General features: G+C 35.2%; 1 protein-coding gene across 4 annotated transcripts in view; it reads right to left on the bottom strand.

Annotated features, from left to right (window-relative positions):
- The window catches only part of TIAM1 (TIAM Rac1 associated GEF 1), a 320,249-nt gene that overhangs the window by 270,277 nt on the left and 28,290 nt on the right, over positions 1–21,682 (bottom strand). For all 4 annotated transcript variants that reach the window (XM_072615007.1, XM_072615015.1, XM_072615013.1 and 1 more), the window contains exon 2: positions 14,954–15,049. The gene's annotated coding sequence lies outside the window, so the exon portion shown is untranslated. The remainder of the gene's footprint in view (positions 1–14,953; positions 15,050–21,682) is intronic.

Genomic DNA, 21,682 nt, shown 5'->3' with positions numbered 1-21,682 from the left:
TCACATAATTATTTTGATCTTACATGGTAGTACAAGGTATAAGTAGTTTATCTAAACCAACAATTCTGCCAAAATACCATCCAGTTTTTCCATCAGCTCTTGTCAAACTGGGTATTCTTCTCCATGTAATTTATGTTTTGGAAGGTTTATGAGTTTGACTGTTTCTGATTCTTTATTTAGTCCTGCCTACTCATCAACTTCTTTATTTTTTAATTAGTGTTTGATAATGATTGCTTTATGGCATAATATGAAGGCTAGAGTACTACATTTAAGTATAAAGCTATTTGCTCTTTAGCACCAATGTTTTCAGGTTTATGCTTCAAGATTGCAGACTCTTAAATGAACTTTCAAGAAAAAGAGTTCTTAGAGGGACCTGCAAACCTCTTGCAGAGGGTCCGTCACGCTGTGGACGCGGAGCCCAGCCCAGCCCAGCCCTGCACTGGCCCCGGCAACGAGAGGAACAGATCCGAGCTCACTGAAGAAAACAGTTATTTCAAAATTAAAATGGAACAGATGGAGGCTAATGACTTTATGAGAAACCAAGAAATCACAAAACAAAACCAAAAGAATGAAAAAATGGAAGATAATGTGAAATATCTCATTGGAAAAACAACTGACCTGGAAAATAGATCCAGGAGAGACAATTTAAAAATTATGGGCCTACCTGAAAGCCATGATCAGAAAAAGAACCTAGACATCATCTTTCATGAAATTATCAAGGAAAACTGCCCTGATATTCTAGAACCAGAAGGCAAAATAAATATTGAAAGAATCCACCGATCACCACCTGAAAAAGATCCAAAAAGAGAAACTCCTAGGAATATTGTGGCCAAATTCCAGAATTCCCAGGTCAAGGAGAAAATATTGCAAGCAGCTAGAAAGAAACAATTCAAGTACTGTGGAAATACAATCAGGATAACACAAGATCTACCAGCTTCTACATTAAGGGATCGAAGGGCATGGAATAGGATATTCCAGAAGTCAAAGGAATTAGGACTAAAACCAAGAATCACCTACCCAGCAAAACTGAGTATAATACTTCAGGGGAAAAAATGGTCTTTCAATGAAATAGAAGACTTTCAAGCATTCTTGATGAAAAGACCAGAGCTGAAAAGAAAATTTGACTTTCAAACACAAGAATGAAGAGAAGCATGAAAAGGTAAACAGCAAAGAGAAGTCACAAGGGACTTATAAAAGTTGAACTGTTTACATCCCTACATGGAAAGACAATATTAGTAACTCTTGAAACTATTGAGTATCTGGGTACTTGGTGGGATTACACACACACACATGCACACGCACACACTCATAGAGACAGAGTGCGCAGAGTGAATTGAATAGGATGGGATTATATATTAAAAAAAAAATGAAATCAAGCAGTGAGAGAGAAATACATGGGAGGAGAAAGGGAGAAATGGAATGGGGCAAATTATCTCTTATAAAAGAGGCAAGCAAAAGATTTTTTTTTAGTTTGGGGAAAAAGAGGGGAGGTGAGAGAAAAACATGAAGCTTACCCTCATCACATTCCACTAAAGGAAGGAATAAAATGCACACTCATTTTGGTATGAAAACCTATCTTACAATACAGGAAGGTGGGGGATAAGGGGATAAACAGGGTAGGGGGGACGATGGAAGGGAGGGCATGGGCAGGAGGGTACAATTTGAGGTTGACACTCACAGGGAGGGACAGGATCAAAAGAGAGTATAGAAGTAATTGGAAGCAGGATAGGATGGAAGGAAATATAGTTAGTCTTATACAACACGACTATTATGGAAGTCATTTGCAAAACTACACAGATTTGGCCGATATTGAATTGCTTGCCTTCCAAAGGGAGGGGGAGGGGAGGGAGGGAGGAAAAGAAGTTGGAACTCAAAGTTTTAGGAATAACTGTCAAGTACTGTTCTTGCCGCTAGGAAATAAGAAATACAGGTAAAGGGGTATAGAAAGTTATTTGGCCCAACAGGACAGAGGAGAGGATGGAGACAAGGGCAGAGAGGAATGACGGAGAAGAGAGCAGAGTGGATATGGGGGCAATTAGAATGCTCGGTGTTTTGGGGTGGGGGGAGGGGACAAGGGGGGAGAAAATTTGGAGCCCAAAAATTCTGTGAAAATGAATGTTAAAAGTGAAATAAAAAAATAAAAAAAAAAAAGAAAAAGAGTTCTTACAGGTTTTCTAATCTGAGCCAAATAGAAATCATCAGGTCTACCATTCTCATTTTATAGATGAGCAAACTAAAGCCTGGAAAGATACATGTCCTAGAGGAAATCATTTTATTTAGTCATTTGCAGAACAAGGATCAGAACTTAAATCTCCTAACTTAAATTCTTTCCCCATTAAATCTCACTACTTCCTTCTCTTGTGTTATCAAAGTAAATAACCTGGTATATTTCTATTATTTCCAACATATTTTCTGAATTCTTTCTGTGTTTTCTCAAATCTTTTCTAAAAAAAGTCCTACTTGCAAATATTTATAGCTGTACTTTGTTTTTGAGTCTTTTTCACCTTCCACCTTAAGTAAAATCATTGGTATAGGATTAGAGAACTCGATTTCCAAGAAAAAGGAAGTTTCTCCTATATTTTTCGAGGAGTTAAAAGAATTTAGATCTGACACTTCCATGTCAATTGTATGTTTTATTAAACTGGCATTATTTTCAGAGATTTTATTTATTAGATTCTTTCACTGTACATGAGAGGTCCCCAAATTATTTTTCTCATCTTAGAATTGTTTAATTTTAACTTGTAAATATTGCATTTAGAAGTAGGAGGTTTGGGAAGACCATGAGAATTCTATAAGGTTTTTTCCCAAGTGGCAATGAAACTATAATGATCCACTTCAGATACTGTGTTAAGGGCAAAATTTTGTTAATTTGTTTCCTTCTGGTCAGGGTTTCAATAAAGCTTTTCTTTCTTCTCCTTTCTTCTACATTCCCTCCTTTCCCTTCTCAGTAACAGTCATACTACTTATCTTTTCATTGTTAAAAGGTATAGTCAAGTGTGCTATTTTTTTCTGCTTAATTACAGCTGGCACAAATCAGGAGGGAGTATGTCTTCTGTGAACATAATAAGCTGGTTATTTCTGCTCCCTATCTCAGTGTGGGTATTTATTTTGAAAGCAATGGAGGAGGATCTGATGGGACTACTCAACAGATGGGTCTTTTGAATGCTGATAGATGAAGAAAAGCTTGATCAGGCTTTGTCAGAGACAGAAAAGATTTCAAAGTTGGTAGTCTAACAGGACACCAAAAAACAGAATGAACATTGATGCATTATGTGTAGTTTTGCATCTCCCTTCCTTTCCTCCTTTCAATCAAGGAACAGCTGAAAACTATGAGATACCTTGGAAATCATCTGTACCCATGTTCTCAAGTTACAAATGAGGAAAATAAAGAAAGATTCTGTGGCTGTCATTCAGTCATTTCAATTGTATCCAACTCTTTGTGGAGTTTTCTTGACAAAGATACTGGAGTGGTCTACCATTTCCTTCTTCAGCTATTCTTACAGATGAGGAAACTGAGGTAAACAGGATTAAGTGACTTGCCCAGGGTCACATAGCTAGTAAGTGTCTGAGGCTACATTTGAACTCAGGTTTTCCTAACTTCTTGCCCAGTGCTCTATCTACCACACCACTTAGCTGCCCTGACAGATAGTAAACATTTAACAAATGCTTCTTTCTTTCTTTTGTCACACACAAAATAATATATTCCAAAAGTCTTAGTCAGTTTTAAAACTCTGAGACACCCTCTCTCTGTGCCTTTGTTCTGACCTAACTCCATGCCTGGAATGCATTTCCTTCTTATCTCAGCTTCAAAGAATCCCTATTGGCCTTCAGGAATCAACTCAAATACCATCTTTTAAATGATGTATTTCCTAATTCCCCTCAACTACTAGGGCATTCATTCCCTCTCATACTTTCTTTAATTTAACTACTCTGTATGTATTTCTATGTATTTCATATTTCTATATATTCTATGTATATACACACACACGTATGCATGTATATAATGTTCTTGTTGCGTCTCACATTAGAATGTAAGTTCTTTGTGAATAGGGATTGTTTCATTTATATTTGTATCCTCAGTACCTAGGACAGTGAATGACATATACTAGATGCATAACAAAGGCTTCTTGGTAAACCAATTGGAACTAAAGATACTATGATGAAAACTCTCTTGATTCATATTCTTAAGGAGGGGGGAAGGATACATGTACAATGTAGAAGGCAAAGGAGGAGGTCTAGAAAAATGACATGAAAAATAGCAGGCAGAGTCAAGATGGTAGAGAAAAACCAGAAGTTGCCTGAGCTTTCCCCAGTTCCATTGGAAACAACATTAAATCAAATCTCTAAATGGATTCCATAGCAACAGAACCTACAAAAAAGACAGAGTGAAACAATTTTCAAGCTTAAGATAATTTTTGAGGACTTAAGGAAAGGTAAGTTGCACTTGGGTAAAAAGGGAGTGCAACCGAGAGCAGACTGTCTGGGCAAGCCAGCAGGAGGCTCTTAGCCACAGCACAGATCAGAAAGTCAGGTGCCTCAGTTCTGGCTTAGCAGGCTAGTGGCACAACAAGCCAGTTGTAAGGCCTCCAACCCAGGAACCCCCAACAAAACAGGCATGACTAACTGGGGTGGCATGTGGGCAAGTGGCCAGTACCCAAGGCCCTGGCACAGAAAGCTAGTGATCAGGTCCCAGGGCCCTAGAACAAGAAACTTGGAAAAGTGTTGCCAGTGCCCCAGAAGTAGACCTCAACTTTGAAAGTCAAAAAAGAGACTAAAAATGAGTAAAAAAACAGAAAAGAACCCTGACCATAGAAAGCTACTATAGCACAAGGGAAGATCAAACTCAAACTCAGAAGAGTGAAAAAATGCCAAAACGTCCACATGCGAAGCCTCAAAGGGGAAGATGTATTCAACTCGAGCCCAAAAAGCCTTCTTGGAAGAGCTCAAAAAGAATTTTAAAAATCAAATAAGAGGAGTAGAAGAAAAACTAGGAAAAGAAATGAGAGTAATGCAAGACAGTCAACAGCTTGGAAATGGAAGGACAAAAACTGACTGAAGAAAACTTATGCCTTAAAAGATACAATTGACCAAATGGGGGTAAAAACTCAACTGGAGAAGACAACTCCTTAAAAAGTAGAATTGGCCAAATGGAAAAGGAGTTACAAAAGCTCACTGAAGAAAATAATTCCTTAAAAATTAGAAGTGGGCAAGTGGAAGTTAATGACTCTAGGAGACATCAAGAATCAGTCAAACAAAATCAAAAGAATGAAAAAATAGAAAATGTAGAATGCCTCATTGGAAAAAACAACTGACCTTGAAAATAGATCCAGGAGAGATAATTTAAGAATTATTGAAATATCTGAAAGTCATGATCAAAAAGAAGAACCTAAACAACATCTTTCAAGAAACTATCAAGGAAAACTGCCCTGATATCCTAGAACCAGGAGGCAAAACAGGAGTTCAAAGAATCCACCAATCACTTCCTGAGAGAGATCCCAAAATGAAAACTCCAAGGAACCCTTAGCCAAATTCCAAAACTATCAGGTCAAGGAGAAAATACTGCAATCAACAAGAAAGAAACAATTCCAATATCAAAGAACCACAGTCAGGATTACACAAGACTTAGCAACTGCAGCTTTAAAGGATTGAAGGGTCACAGAATATGACCTTTCAGAAGGCAAAGAATCTAGGACTACAACCAAGAATCACCAGGCTGGTGAAATTAAGCATAATCCTTCAAGGGAAGAAATGATCATTCAATGAAATAGAAGGCTTTCAAGTTTTCCTAAGAAAAAGTCCAAAGCTGAACAGCAAATTCAATCTTCAAATACAAGACTTAAGAGAATCATAAAAATGTAAACAGGAAAGAAAAAAAACATGGTATTCAATAAGTTAAACTGTTTACATCCCTACATGGGAAGATGATACTTGTAACTCTTGAGAAATGTATCTCCTTTAGGACAGTTAGAAGTAGTATACACAGAAAAAGAGTGTGAGTGTAAGTTGACTTTGATGGAATAATACAAAAAAAAATTTAGGGGTGAAAAAAAGGATTGTACTAGGAGAAGAAGAAAGGGGAAGGCAGAATAGGGTAAATTATATCACATGAAGAGGTGCAAAAGACTTACTATAGTAGAGGGAAAGAGGGGGTGTGTGTGAGCATTGTTTAAACCTTACTCTCATCCAATTTAGCTCAAAGAGGGAATAACAGTTAGGCATAGAAATTTATCTTATCCTGTATGGAATTAAGAGTATATGGAAATATATTTAGCACAATTGTACATGCATATTCTATATTACGTTGTTTGCTGTCTTGGACGGGGGGAAGGGAAGGAAGGAGGGAGAAATATTTAGAGTTCAAAATCTTGTGAAAATGAATGTTGAAAAATTTTTTTTAAATCATATACATTTTTAAAAATGGAAAAAAGGAAAAGAAAAATAGGAGAAGTTAAAGAGTACTTTCAGCTGGAAATTTTAGTAACAGCTTCAAGGAGGTGACACCTGAGCTGGAATTTAAAGTAAGAGAGGTTTCAATAGCAAATGAGTGTGGAGAGTACATTCCAGGGATGAACAGGTACACAAAGGAGTTGCTAGGACAAGATCTTAGCTAGAATGTAGAGTGAATAAATAGGAAAAAAAGTGCAATAAAGTGGGAAAGGCAGGTTGGAACAAGGTTAAAGAGTGTCAAGTTTTATGGAGTTCATAAATGTAATACATCCACTATGAAAAAAGAACACAGAAAATTATATGGGAAAACAGGTCCAAGAAAAAGAACTTAAGAATTGTCAGATGCCATGAAATCTATGCCCTCCTCCCAAAAAAATCCTAGAGGCCATATGTCAAAAAATCATAAAGGAAAATTGCAACCAAAGGACAAAATAAAAAGAAAGAATCCACGAATGGCCCTCTAAGATGAAATGAAAACTCCCTTGAAGGTCCTAGAAGAAGCTAAAATTTTCCAAATTAAAGAAAAAAACACTGCAAGCAGCAACCATGAAAGAGTCCCAATACCATGGTAACATAGTCAGCATCACACAAGACTTGGGAACTACAGACATAAAGTAGAGGAGATCTTGAAATATGATAGCCAAATGAGAAAAGAGGAAGTTTAGAGCCAAGAATAATTTAACCTGGAAAATAAGTGTAAACCCAATAGGATAAAAAAAATTATCTTTAACAGGAGAATTTTAATTTCTTTTGTTGCTTTGTTTTGTTTCTTCTTTTTCATGGTTCCTCCCAATTCTTCTTTACATCATGACTAATGTGAAATGTTTAATATGAATGAGTAAGTACAGCCTATACCAGATTGCATGCCATCTTGTGGGGTGAAGGAGAGAAAATTTAAAACTCAAAATCTTATAGAAGTGAATGCTGCAGCAACAACCACAGTGTGTGAGAGTTTTTTCTGGTAGACTTAGATTTTTGTAATAACACAAGAACTTCTGAAAAAAAAAAAAATCCCAATGGTGGACCTCAAGGCAAAATGCCTTCCACACTCAGAGAGAGAAATATGGAAGTCACTCACATAATGTAGCAGATCATGTTTGTGTATGTGTATCTGTTTGTGTATCATGTTCTTATTTGTTATACGGATTCTTTCATTTATCTTAGTCTGACTACATAGCATGACTATAGTGAAAATATACTCAATAGGAAAGTATATGTAGAATCTATACAGAATTGTATGCAGTCGTGGGGAGGGAGGGAGGTAGTGGGGGGTGGGTGGGGAGGGATAAAATCGCAATTGTATGGCAGTGATTGTTAAACATTAAAAAAATAAAAAAATTTAAAAAAAAAAAAGAAAAAAAAAAGAAAAAGCCACCTTACTCATTTGATCTTCATTACAACAGTAGGAGGTAGACACTATTATTATTCCCATTTTGTAGATGAAGAATGACAAGCATATGTTAAAAAACTTGCCCAGGGTTTCACAGCTAAGTATCTACAGCTGCATTTGAATCCACTGCATCAGAAAATGTAAATAAAATGTTCATCCAAAAATATAAAATGCCCAAATTAACAGGACAAGAAATAGTCAGAAAATCTCAGAAAAAGATATTAAACAACCCCTCAAAAAATTTCCACAGGAAAAACAAAAATAAAACAGGGCCATTTTAATTTACAAGTGAAGCCTTTAAAACATTCCAAGAAAAATTAATTCCAATATAGTATTAACTATTTGCAAAAAACAAAGAAGAGATCCTTAATATCACTTTCATTTGCTTTATTTTTTTACTTATCAAAAATCTATTTTATCACCTTACCTCCCATCCCACTGGAAAAAAAAAGGAAAAAGAAAAACAAATTACTTGTAACAAGGATATATTGTCAAACAAAATAAATTCCCTCATTGACCACATTCAAAACTACATCTTATTCTACATCCTGAATCCATCACCTCCCCATCTGGAGATGAAATAGCATGATTCATCGCTGATCCCCTGAAATTATGGATAGCTATTACATTGATCAGAGTCCTTACATCTTTCAAAACTATGTTTTCGTGGTGTTTTTAAAAAAAGTTTTTCTCCTGGTTCTGATCATTTCATTTGTCACCAGTGTATAAAAGTCTTCTAAATTATTTTTATAATACTGGTTGTATATTTGGTTGCACTTACTTGATTCTCCATCCATATAAGTCTTCCCAAGTCTCTTTAAATTCATCTATTTCTCCACAATAGTATTCTATGGCATTCACATACCAAAATTGATTCATTCAGTCATTTTCCAATTTTTGGCCATTCCTATAGTTTCCAATTTTCACTAACAAAACCAAACCAAACCCTGCTTTTGTATACATAAGACCTTTTCCTAGTTCTTCAATCTTTTATATGACATATAACATTTTGTGTATGATTCCAAATTGCTTTTCAGAATAGTTGTCCCTATTTGCAGGTCCATCAATAGAACAGCAACGTGTCGATTATTCTACAGTCCCTCCAACATGGAATTTTCCTTTTTTGTCACCTTTGCCAATCTCATGCACATGAGGTAAAACTCAGAATTACTTTAATTTGTATTTCTGTAATTAGTTGAGCAATTTTCCAAATGATTATAGGTATCCTAGGTTTCTTCCAATGGGAACTGTTGGTTCATATGCTCAGTCCATTTATCAATTTACTCTTATAAATTTGAATTATTCTTTATATATTAGAAATGACCTAAAACAATCCCAAAGGACTCATGGAAAATGCCATCCACATCCAGAGAAAGAATTATGGAGTCCAAATGCAGAATGAAGCAGACTATTTTCTTTTTTTGTTCGTTTTGGTTTTTTCTTTCTCATGGCTCCTCCCATTCGTTCTAATTCTTCTACACAATATGACTAATGTGAAAATATGTTTAATAGGAAAGTATATGTAGAGCCTATATCAGATTGCATGCCCTCATGAGGAAGGGGGAGATGAGGGAGGGATAGAAAATTTAAAAGTTATGGAAGTGAATGTTGAAACTAAAAAGAAATGAACTAAAAAAAAGAAATGAGACCTTTGTCAAAGACTTGCTGCAAAGATTTTTCCCCCAACCCCCCCTCATTTCCCCTTTAATGTTGGGTTTATTTGATTTGTTTGTGCACAGACATTTAAGTTTTATGTAATCAAAATTATCTGTCTTTTCCTCTGTGATTTTTTTATATCTTATTTGGTCATGAAGTTTTCCTCTTTCCATAAATCTAATGGGAAATTTTTCCTTGTTTCTCTAATTTGTTTGTGATGTGACTTCATAAATAGGTCATATATCCATGTGAAATTTATCTTGGCAGAAGGTGTGAGGTGCTGATCTAAATCTAATCTCCTCCGTACTGTTGTCCAATTTTCCCAGCAGCTTCTATTAAATAGCAAACCTTTATTCCAAAAGTTCAGTCTTTATATTTACTGAAAGCTAGGTGACTAGATGTATTTGCTTCATTTTCATATTGTGTATCTAATCCATTCTATTGATCTATCCATTTTTTAACTAGTACCAAAACTGGTTGAAAAATTTCTGATTTGTAGTCTACTTTAAGATCTGGGTCTGCTAGGCCTTTTTGCTCTGACTTTTTTCATTCTTTCCCTTGGTCTTTTTATATTTACATGGGAATTTGGGGTGTTTTTTTCCTTAGGTTATATAATAATACTTTGGCAGGCTGATTGGTATGGAATTGAATAAGTAAATTAAGGTAGTGAGTACTGTCATTTTTACTACATTGATTCATTCTGCCAATGAGCAACAATATTTTTCCAATATTGAGATTTGTCTTTATTTCTATAAACAGTGGTCTATAGTGGTAATATTGGATATACATGCATATGTACATCCACATATTTGTATATATGTACATATGTATACATATACATGCTGATGATTTATATGGATTTCTTTCATAGCCTGTAATTTTGCTGAAATTATCACTTTTTGCATATCGGTTTTTTTCTTAACCTATACTCATTTCCTCAACTTTTTAAAAATCATCTTATTGCAATGGCTAGCATTACTAGTACTACGTCAAAGATAACTGAAGACAATGAGCATCATTGTTTCATCTCTGATTTTTCTGGAGAGAATTCTAGGTTATCCTCTCATATAAATTAGCTTTTGTTTATTTGTATAATTTTAAGGAAAGAGTCTATAAATAGTTTTCTTATGTTTTGAAGATTTAAGAATAAATAAAAGGGAGAGCTGGGGAAAGGATACACTAGGAAAAAATGGGAGGAAGGACAGGGGAACTTATTACATATAATCAGGGTACGCAAGTAAGGAGAGTGGACGTCATTAATTTCATGTTCACCTAAACTGGTCAATAAATGGCTAAAAACAGAGTTTGATGTAGAATGCATGCAATTCAACAGAAATATAAATAGGAAAAGGAAGAGGAGAAAGAAGAGTGTAAAAGGGAGATTAAATTCAGGAAGGGATTAATCATTAATAAATCATTAGTAAAGTAAACCATAAGCTTAGAGAAGAAGGTGCAAAGAGAAAATTAAAAAGAAAGGAAGAAAGGGTAAGAAACATAATAAATAGGGAGCAAGGAGTATAGACAAGAAAAATATGAGTATCGAATGGAGGGAAATACACAATTAACGATCATGATTGCAAATGTGAATGGGGTGAACTTACTCATAAAAAAGCAGAAGAGCAAAATTAATGAATTTTGGAAAGGAAAAAATTCAACAATATGGTGTTTACAAAAAACACAAGGACTTCCAGGGTTAAAATACAATACAGGGTTGCAGCAAAACCTTAGATGAACACATGAAAAAAGCAAGAATAAGAATTATTACATCAAATAAGACAAGATCAAAAATGTACTAAATTTTAAAAGATAAATGAGAAAACTATATTTTGAAAAAAAAGTCACATTTTATCATAGTTGCTGTTGTTCAGTTGTTTCAGTCACGTCCTCCTCTTCGTGACCCCATTTGGGGTTTTCTTGGCAAAGATACTGGAGTAGTTTGCCATTTCTTGAGAGCAGAGACTTTCATCTCTATTTGTATCCCCAGCATGGAGCAAACACTTAAAGGCTTTATTGTTTACTCATTTATTCCAGCTATCAAGAACACTAAAGAAATGAATACTTCTTCAAAACACTCTTTACATGAAAAAAGACATAAATTATTAGAAATACATTAATTGTTAATGGTTGATTCATGTCAATATAACAAAATGATAATACTACCTAAATTAATTTACAGCTTTTGTGGCAATCAAAATAACAAATTTAAGAAATAATTATCTGGGGAACAAAAGGTCAAAAATCTCAAAAGATATCACCCTACACCTATTAGATTGACAATATGACAGAAAAGGAAAAAATGAGAAATGAGCATATGTATATGTATAAATATGCACATATATATGTGGATATACATGTATATGTATGTATGTATATCCATTCAAATACAAGACTGAAGAGAAGCATAAAAAGGTAAACAGGAAAGAGAAATAATAGGGATTCAATGTGGTTAAACTGTTTACATTTCCATACAGGAAAATGATAACTGTATCTCCTAAAAACTTTCTCATTATTAGGGTAGTTAGTAGGAGTATACACAGACAGAGGGCACAGGTGTGACTTCACTATGATGGGATGAGTATCTAAAAAAATAAAATTAAGGTGTGAGAAAGATGAATGCACTGGGAGAAAGGGAAAGGGAGAGGCAGAATGGGATAAACTATTTCACATAAAAGAGAGGGGAAAGAGCATTTACAGTAGAAGGGAAAATGAGGAGTTGAGGGGGAGCACTTGAACTTTCCTCTTACTGGAAATAGTTCAAAGAGGGAATAACACTCACACTCAGATGGGTATAGAACTCTATAGGAAAGTAGGAGGTAAAGGGCACTGGAGAAAGGGTTAGGGGAGCTGCTAGAAGGGAGGGCAGATTGGGGTGCTAAAAGTCAGAAGCAAAACACTTGAGAAGAGACAGGGTAAAAGGAGACTAGGATAAGTGGGGGAAATAGTATGGGAGAAAATACAGTATATAATTGTGGGGGGAAATTATAATATGTTTCTCTGATAAAGACCTCACTTCTCAAATATATAGAGGATTGAGTCAAATTTATAGAAATAAGAGCCATTCTTCAATTGAGAGAAACAAACAGTAAACTATAACGGGGGAGACTCGATATCAGTGCTTCAAAAGAATCTTTAAGATATAGATAAATACAATCTCCAAATAGAAAAAAGTTAAAGACCTGATGAGAATTTCATAAAAATTAGATATTCTATAGACCTCTGGCAAATACCAAAGAGAACAGAATAGGAAGACATATCTATATATCATCTCCGCATGGCACCTTTACAAAACCTGACCACAAATGAGGGCATAAAATTCACAAAAATACAAAAAAGTAAAAATATTAAACACATCTTGTAGCGATCTGTTGAAAGGTCTGTTGAAAGGGATTAACAATTAATTGGAGATTGAATCATTTAATCTTAAAGAACTGGAGGATAAAAAACCAAATCATACAAATAAGAGATCGTTAAACTTAATAACAAAAGTGCAGCAAGATAAAATCTATTTGAGGATGAAAACAAATAAGTTTCATATATCTGAACACTTTCATCAACAAAAGAGAAAATGAATCAATGACTTTCAAAAAAACTAGAAAATCAAACTTTACAAATTCAATTAAGCAAAAAAACATGAATTCAGAATCTTTTTTAAAAAGTACTAACACTTGAAAGCCAAAAAATATGTCCACTGACTTAATAAATAAAACTGGGAGCTGAGATTTTTTTTTTCAGGGGGGGAGGGGGAACAATAAAATAGACATGCCATTAACTAATTTGACTTTTAAAAGGAATAAAACCAAATTATAAATATCAAAAATAAAAAAGAATTCACAACAAATGAAGAGAAAAAGGAAATTATCAGAAACTACTTTGATCAGTAATGTGCAAATAAAACCAAAAATTCAAAAGAAATACGTATACATTTATAAAAACAGAAAAATGCCTTGACTAACAGAATAGAGAATTGAAACAATCTGGCCTAAGAAAAAGAAACTGAAAAACTCCTAAATAAGCAACTGAGGAAAAAAAAAAACCTAGGACCACAAGCATTTACAAGCAAGTTATATGAAGCATTCAAAGAAAATTAATTCCAATAGTATGGTAAATGTTTGTAAATATAGAGAAAGAAGATATTCTCTTAATTTCCTTTTATAAGACATATATCGTCCTGGCACAATACCTAATGTTGATGCAAAAATGATGGGTAAGATTTTCACAAAGAGGACGCAACTTATCACAAAGATTATAGACTATGAACAGGTTAGATTTACACAAGAAATCCAGGATTGGTTTAGGATTAGGAAAATTGTTTTAAAAACCCTATTACTAATAAGAACAACAAAAATTATGTTACATCAACACTGGTATAGAAAGCTTTAGTCAATATCCAACACCAATTTCTGTTGTTAAAAAAAAAATAAAGACTAGAAAACACAGGAATGAACAGATTTTTCCATAATATAATCAGTAGCATCTATCTAAAACAAAAAGTGTGTGTGTGTGTGTGTGTGTGTGTGTGTGCGTGTGTGTGTGTGTGTGTGTGTGTGTGTGTGTGTGTGTGAAGTACATGTAATAGGGATCGACTAGATGCCTGGGACTGAGGGTAAAGCAAAAATGCCAATTATCACCACTATTATATGATACTGTACTAGAAATACTAGTAATAATGATGATAGCTAGAATTTACGTAGCACTTTAAAGTTTACAAAATGCTTTATATTTTATCCTCATAATAACCCTGGGAAGTAGGTGTCATTATTATTCCCATTAGGCTAATGAGGACACTGAGGTAAACAGATGTAAGGAAATTAAAATTATGCTGTGTCATTTAATAATTCTAAAACTATTCTATTATCAATCATATTTCCCATTTTGTCAATCTCTATTTCTCAGCTAAATTCAAAAACATGGTCTCTCCCAGTCCAAATTAAAGGTGTGATTAAATGATATTGTCATTCCCTTTCAACTAACCCAAGAGATATCGGGTTTGTTTCCTGTAAATAGAAATCCATTTAGGCTGAGCCCCTCCAGAAGTAACAGTTCTGCCTTTGTCTCTCTTCCTAAAATTTGGAGTAGTTTGATCTCCCCAAAGGGAGACTAACCAGGCGGTCCTGATTTTCTGGCCAAGATTTCGGGAGGCAGTTGGGGTCCATAAAGCAATTAAAACAATTAATTCCTTAATTGTCACAAGGATACGATCATCCCCACCTGAAAGCCAACCCACCTTTCCCAGCTGTAGCCAATTGTGACATTCCCCAGCAACCCAAAATTCCCCCTTTCCAAAGTCTCAATAAAGAGGGCTTTTACAATCTTAGTAGTCAACGACCTGACTGAGAGGGACAGACTGCCCCACTTTATTAATAGCTCTACATGTCACTGTTAACAAACTACTATCTTGCTGGGAGAAAACATGCATCAGTTTGCCTTCGTTGCATTTTACTCACCACAGATTTGACTTACCTAGGATGACATAGCTGGTAAATGTCTGAGGCAAGACTCAAACTTAGGTCTTCTGTCCAGCATTCTAACCACTGAGTGACATCAATGCCTCTATAGCTGTATCGATAAGCAAGAAAAAGAAATTAAGGTAATAAGCACAAAAAAAAGAGACAAAACCATTGTTTTTGTGTGATGATATAGTTTATTAGAAAGTTGACTAAAAATTAACTGAAATACTGACTTGAGCCAAGTTACAAAACATAAATTAATATAACATATATTGTTAGCATTTCTGTATATTACCAGCCAAATCCAGAAGAGACAGTTACACTGATTTACTTATTTGGTGCCACACCAAGGACTTCTTTTATGGAGCTAGGGAAAAAAATAATAAAATTCATCATGAGGAAAAAAAGATCAAAGAATATCAAGGAAATCATGAAAAAAGGGGGAGGAAGGGGATCTTGCAGTAGCAGATTTTAAAGGAGGCTACAACGAGGTAATCATTAAAACAATTTAGTATTGGATAAGCAATACGGTGGCTAAAAAAAATTAAAAAATAAAAGAAATATAGTGGTTGATCAAAGGAATAGATTAGGTACACACTATAGAGAAGCAATTGAATACAGTAACCTCATACTTGATAAATCCAAAGATCCCAGATACTTGGGCAACAAAGAACTCACAAAAACTGACAGGAAAACTAGAAAGCTGTCTGGCAGAAAAAATGGCATAGACCAACATCTCAACTGTATATATGAAGACATGCTCAAAACTGGTACATAATTTAGACATACAGGGTGATATTATAAGAAAATTTGGGCAACAGTCAGCTCTATTGATGGGGAAAGAAAGTCTGCAACCAAACAAGAGAGCTGAAATGGATTTTGATTGCATAAAAGGAAAAAGTGTTTGCGCAAATAAAACCAATGCAGTCAAAATTAGAAGAAAGCAGGAAACTGGGGAGAGGGAGTTAGAATTTTACAGCAATCTTCTCTAATAATGGTTTCATCTCTCAAATATATAGGTTACTGAGCCAAATTCTTAAAAATATGAGCTATTCCCCAGTTGGTAAGTGGTCAAAATAGATGAATTGGCAGCGGAGAAAGAAATTGAAACTATCAATAGCCATATAAAAAAATGCTATCAATTACTAATAATTAACAAAATGCAAATTAAAACAACTCTGAGAGACTTCACATCCATCAGATTGGCTAAGATAACAGAATAGGAAAATGACAAATTCCGGAGGGGATGTACTGCTGGTGGAGCTGTGAACCCGTCCAACCATTATAGAGAACAATATGGAACTATGCCCAAAAGGCTATATAAAACTGTGTATTCCCTTTGACCAGGTAATGCCCCTACTAAGTCTATACTCCAAAGACATCAAAAGAAAAAGGAAAAGTACCTATATGCACAAAAATATTTCTAGCAGGCCTTTTTGTGATGATAAAGAATTGAATTTCAGGGGATAGCCAAGTAAGTTATGGTATGAGATACGATATGTATGATGAAATACTACTGAGCTACAAGAAATTATAAAGGAGAGGGTTTCCGAAAAACCTGAGAAGACTTATATGAACTGATCCAAAGTAAAATAAGCAGAATCAGCAGAACAACATACACAGTAACAGCAATAGTAATCATCAACTGTGAATGAATAGTAACTCTGACAGTACAATGATCTACCACAATGCCTAAGGATTCATGATGAAAAATGCTAGCAATCACCAGAAAGAGAACTGATGGACTCAGTGCATACTGAAGCATAATTTTTTTTCTTTCTTTGTTTTTTTTGTTTTTGTTGTGTTTCCAGAATATGACTAATGCAGAAATATATTTTGCAAAAGTTAATTTGTATAACAGGTATTATATTTCTTAAAAAGCCTTTTCAAGATGTGGGGGAAGGTGTGGAGGAAGGAAGAGAATTTGGAAATGGAAATGAAAATAAAATTTAAAATAAAGAAAAAAGTCAAATAATTGTCAAAAGGAAAGTTTTTGAAGCTATTTGAGCTCTCACAATTGCCAGGTTCTGACAAGATTATACAAAAGACTTACTCTCCATGGTTTTGTGCTTTTAATTAAACAAAATCATTAAACACGTCCATTTGGTGAGGGGAGGGAAGAGAATGAAAAGACAAAGAGGAACTAAATGATCCTTCAACCTAAACTACTCTTTCCTCATTTGTAAAATGGAGAAAATAATAGCACCTACCTCCAAGAGTTTTTATGAGGATCAAATTAGATAAAAATTATAAAGCACTCAGCACAGTGCCTGGCATATAGTGAGTTCTATATAATTATTAGTTATTATTATTACTACTACCACCTGGAAGCATATACAGCCTATGAACATACGTTGGGAAAAAGAGAAGGGAAATATTTGTGGTCCCCAGAATGACCAGAAATAGAGCCCCTGGTCAAGCCATAAAATAGGTCAGGAAGGGCTCCATGAGATTTTTTAAAGCATTAACTTGACATTCAGGATAAAAAAAAATAAAGGATAGCTCACTGAAATGCTGACATTATCTATAAGCAATATGTTGTTATAGTTTCATAAATGAAAACTAAAAATCAAGTAGCCTACTTGTCCAAGAGGATACATGGATAGTAATTACAGTATTCAGTGTTCTCCTTTAGTCACTCGTTAGAAATTGGGGCTTGCCTAAGCAAATGGCTAAAGATCACTTTCCTTCATTCCCTTAGTATAAGTGGCTACATTTTATACAAAATAGTTGGATACAGGCTCATTAAAAATAATAGGTCTTTACAGTAACACAATCCTAAAGCATTTAGCTTTAGGAAAAGGTTTGTCTCAATTTATTGAGGCTCATACGATAGCTACTTGTCCAAAGCATTCCAATAAATACAAGATGGTTAAATGAATGTGGAGGAGCAGGGAGATATCAGCAGTGTGATCTAATTGACAGGTTAAAAGCCAGTTTTTGAATTAGAACCTTACTGAAGATTAACTATAATAAAAATAGATTTTACTATTGTAGCTAAATTTTTACTAACACTTTAAAACATTTTTTAAAACTGTACCTTATTTTGGAATCTCTTTTTAAATGGGAGATTTTTATTATCTGTTTGAAATCCGTCTCTCTCTGAAAATATCAGAAGGATGACTTATTTTTTACAAAAATTCGATCCTCAAGAATCCTTTTAAAGACTTTTCTTCTAATTGATGAGCAGGATGATCTCAGAAAAACCTGGAAAGACTTGCATGAACTGATGCAAAATGAAATGTACTATGTACAAAGTAATAGCAACATTGTAGGATGGTCAGCTGGGTATGACTTAGCTGTTCTCAGCAGTAAAATGATCCAAGAGAGCTCTGAAGGACTTATGATGAAAAATGCTATCCATCCCCAGAAAAAGAACTGATGGCATATGACTACAGACTGAAGCATAATTTTTTACTTTATTTTTCTTGAGTTTTTGTCTGTTTTCTTTCACAACGTGACTATCATATGTTTTGCATGACTACACACATACACACACACAGACTTCTAACCTATAGAAAGCATTAACTATAACAAACAATGCTATAAGTAGCATTACCTTTACAACATACAGATTTCAAGTAAAGACAGAAAGAAAAAATGGTAGATGAAGACTGAAATTCTCCAAACTTTCAGACAAGTTACAAGTAGTTTAATTTTATGTTTTTATAACTCTGAAGTTTATAAGCTTAATTCCATAAAGCTTTCACCACAAGAACCAGTTACTGAGAAACTAGTGTGATAAGGTTTTGTTCCAAGAGAAAGATGAAACGAAGGTGCACTCTTCCAAGCATATCAATTTATAAAGCAATGCACGGCCACTGCCCCACAAACCAGGACCAGACAACCTCAGTTTAGGCCTGGACCCCAAATATAGGAGGAGACAGACTTTTATACATTAAAAACAATCAAATGGAGCCAATTAATTAAAAGGAAACAATACAATAATAGGTAATCTGACTTCTAATTGGAGGAAAGAATTAGGGACTTTACAATTTGGGAGGGGGAGAACAAAGAGGTGTAATCCCAAAAAGAGATGTCCCACTTCCCACAAATGTCTGTAAACAATCAAAGGAACATGGAAACAGTAACTTTGATCAATATGGGGCCAGCTTTCTTATAAGACATACGGGTTGCTTGAGATGTACAATTGTGTGAAAACTCCTTGCATCAGTCTTTGGATCTGACTGGATTTCTGGTTAGCATAACTTAGGTCCTTGGTTAAAAGGACCACAGGTAGAGGCGGTCCAGCTTCCCAGTCACACAGGGTCAGGTTCAAACAATGCAATAATGTTTTCTCTCAGTTCCCATGATTGAATAAAGTCTTCCAACAGGACAGAAATTGGATTAGACCCCTAACTGGACAGAAAGGGAACTAAGATAGCTCCAGAACTGAGTCACAAGATAGTGTGGTTCACTCAATTCCCACAATTAACCACTTGCTCTACTAATCCCCTCAATACCCTCAGTTTTGTGAAGCCCTACTATATTATACTAAGTCTTATCACTAGCAGACTTAGAAAATCTCCACAAGTATCCTAGAACACGGAAAATTGGCCTAAGAGCAGAAATTTCTCTGCAAATTTGTCCTAGAAACAGGGTCCATTTCAGGTGCTGTTAACAACTCACACACCTCGAGCTGTTGGTTTAACATGTCACTGAGTTTAGTGGACCAAAGTGGCCAATTTGTGGACAGTGATCAAGGACAGATCCCTTTGACGCAGGATTTCCAAGGGAAAATATTTCCCAGAAGCAGACAACTTCATGAAGTAGACAGCTAAACATAAGACAGAATAAGAAATCTACTGTTTAAAGTAACTGAATACTGCACACATGTATTTGACCAAACCCTTAATATTTTCCAGCATATGAATGGCATAGGGGAATTAGGGAATCTGAAGTAAACTAAACATAAAGGGATATATGACTGGGAAATTTGGGGTTGGCTGACAGAATTGGGATGGATTTAGGAAGTTTTAAAAATCATGTGTCTTATAACACTATTAACTGTTGTTGAATTAATATTGCATTTTTGTCATATTCAATGCTTCCCAATACTTGTACATACCTATGGAAATTCCTGTCAGAAAATTTATATAAAGGTATCCCCAGAAGCAAATGACAGGATGTACAAGAAAGTAGCTGGAGAAGTACATATGTGATCTTGGACCAAACAAGAGATTTTTTAAAGTGCATTTCTGGCTCAGGCTTCCTGGTGTCACTATATTAGAAGACACTGCCCTCGTCTCTATTTTGAGCTTCCAGACATTGTTCCTGGCAGCTAGAAGGCTACAACATCGGCACAATCAAGGTTGGAAAATAAGCCACATCCTTTCCAGATGTGTATACCCTTATCTTCACCTACTTTCTGGAAAATTCCATTTTTCTATGCTGCTTATGCATTCACATTCTACATAACGTTACTGAAGCTGAGGCTCTGCACTCAGTGATTCTTGCAGATGATCAGTTGAGCCTGCACTCTGAGCACACTAACAAAACTGCAGTTAACTATCTTTATGTCACTGATTCAGTGACTGACAGTGGTACCTAATCAATGGATAATTTTCATCTCACTGGGTAGGAGTGGCTGGATCATCTTTGGTTAAAGGAATCATGTGATCCTTTGACCACTGCAACATAGAATTACAGCCCCCGTGTCTAGATTGATAATAAATACAATCTTCAATCTTTATTGTTCTTGTGAAAGCATCAACCTAATTATTCATCTTGGCAGAGGCCACAGGATGTTTCTGATGGGCACTAACATGCCCTACAAACAATCATATGCTTCAAGAAACATCAGCATAATTCCTGCACTGCTCTTAACCACTAAATAGAGAGTCTTTAATTGTCCAACCCTGTTCTCTCTGGGCCCCAAATCACTCAGCCAAACCTATGGCCAACCCATGAGTCAATAAAAATAAAAATGTTAATGAATGATGAGGCTTCTGACCTCATTATTGATTTGGAACTGATCTCTCCAAAGTTACCAATGATCTCTTACTTGCCAAATCTAAGGACCTTTTCACACTCTTCATCCTTCTTGATATTTCTGTAGACTTTGCCACTGCTGATCACCCTTTTGAACACTTTCTTCTCTCTCGATTTTCATGACACTGTTCTCTCCTATCTGTCTGCTTCTCAGTCTCTTTTGCTGGAATTCTGCCAAGGCCTTGCTTGCTAACAGTGAATTCACCATGGGTCTATCCCAAGATGTCTTCTCTTCTCCCTCTATACTGTTTCACTTGGTGATCTCATTGGCTCCCATGGATTGATATATATATATATATATATATATATATATATATATAAAATTCTCAAATCTACTTATCCAGTCCTAATTTATCTGTTGACCCTCAAGTCTAACATCTCCAACTGCCTACTACACATTTCAAACCAGATGTCTTAGAGACATCTTAAACTCAACATGACCAAAACTGAACTCATCTTTCCCCCCAAAGAGTCTCTTCTTCTAAACTCCCCTAAAACTGTCGAGGGACCCACAATTCTGCCAGTTACCCAAGCTACTTAAATGTCATCCTCAACTCCTCATACTCCCCACATTCAATGTGTTACCATTACCCTGTCAGTTCTATCTTCATAACAGCTCTTGTATATTCCCTCTTCCCTCCTTTGGCTCTAACAACAGCCCCTCATCACCTCATACCTGCACTACTACAATACCCTGCTGGATGGTCTCCCTTCTTCAAATATCTAGTCATTCCAGTATATCATATACTCT

Source organism: Notamacropus eugenii, chromosome 5 (assembly GCF_028372415.1).
Source record: "Notamacropus eugenii isolate mMacEug1 chromosome 5, mMacEug1.pri_v2, whole genome shotgun sequence".
In the NCBI taxonomy this organism is placed as follows: Eukaryota; Metazoa; Chordata; class Mammalia; order Diprotodontia; family Macropodidae; genus Notamacropus; species Notamacropus eugenii.
The sequence above is the reverse complement of the archived record's forward strand: the minus strand, read 5'-3'. Positions and strand labels throughout refer to the sequence as shown.